General features: G+C 39.1%; 1 non-coding gene across 1 annotated transcript; it reads right to left on the bottom strand.

Moving 5' to 3' along the window:
- Nucleotides 1-433: 433 nt before the first annotated feature.
- On the bottom strand, nt 434-541 carry LOC125092525 (U6 spliceosomal RNA). The gene has a single exon (XR_007124985.1). It is a non-coding gene; the product is annotated as a U6 spliceosomal RNA (small nuclear RNA).
- Between the last annotated feature and the right edge of the window lie 512 nt (nt 542-1,053).

Raw genomic sequence — 1,053 nt, 5'->3', positions numbered from 1 at the left:
GTTAATGTTGGGAAATATTTTCAAAAACACACATTTCACCCAAATTGGGTAGACTTGCCTTAGAGTGGTATATTACTTTCTCAGACCACTTAAATACCCCTGCTTGTCAAGGAATTTGGAAATGTTTTCTAAAGACTAGATTCCAAACATTGTAAGAGGACCATGCAAAGCCAAGTTAAGTTGGTTCCCTCAAATAAGGGATTACTTACCCAGTTCATAAACTTCTGGTGTTTTCTGCACTCCAAGGACGTTTGTCCCAAGGACCAGGAAAACTTTTGTGTCCTTTCTTTGGGGGCTTAGTCCTCATGACCCAAGTCCTAATCACCAGTTTCAAAGTTACTTTCACCCTATTGTCCCAGCAGGCCTTGCATTATTCTTCACACAAATACCCTCTTAGTGCCTGGTTTTTGTTGTTGTTGTTGTTGTTGTTGTTGTTTTTATGGAACACTTCATGAATTTGTATGTCATTCTTGCACAGGGGCTATGCTAATCTTCTCTGTAACATTAGTGTTTGCTCTAATAGCTCAATGTCCCTATAGCATATGCACACATTAGTATTGACTATGACCTATAATGCAAACCTCCTCAGGTCAGTTCTATTATTCTGGAAAAGCCTTCATTTTTTTCTAAGTACTTTCTCCTTTCAACCATGAATCACTGGAATGTTTTCTACTAAGGTAGATCAGAGACTCCCTTAAGCTTTGTTCTCCAAGACAGACCATTTCCCCATATTCCAGGAAATACCAGACTGTGCATAAATTGTTTTTCTGTACCATCCTCTCCGGGCTGTAGATCTTAGTAGATCTTAGTAGATATAAACAACCTTTGAGAAAGGAACTGACATCCCTGCTCTTACCCTTCTTCTTCTACCTGTTTTGACTGAGCCCCAGGTAGAAAGGATAAATGAAACTCCATAAAAGTTATAGGAACTTTGTCTCAATCCCTGGGAGTCATCATGGAAATCTCAGAGCTGTGTGGATAAGCCAAACATTCACCATGATTCTGTTGCAGAAGAATAATAACGACTGAGAAATGTTAAGATGCATATGCATG

This window comes from Lutra lutra, chromosome X (genome assembly GCF_902655055.1).
Source record: "Lutra lutra chromosome X, mLutLut1.2, whole genome shotgun sequence".
In the NCBI taxonomy this organism is placed as follows: domain Eukaryota; kingdom Metazoa; phylum Chordata; class Mammalia; order Carnivora; family Mustelidae; genus Lutra; species Lutra lutra.
The sequence above is the reverse complement of the archived record's forward strand: the minus strand, read 5'-3'. Positions and strand labels throughout refer to the sequence as shown.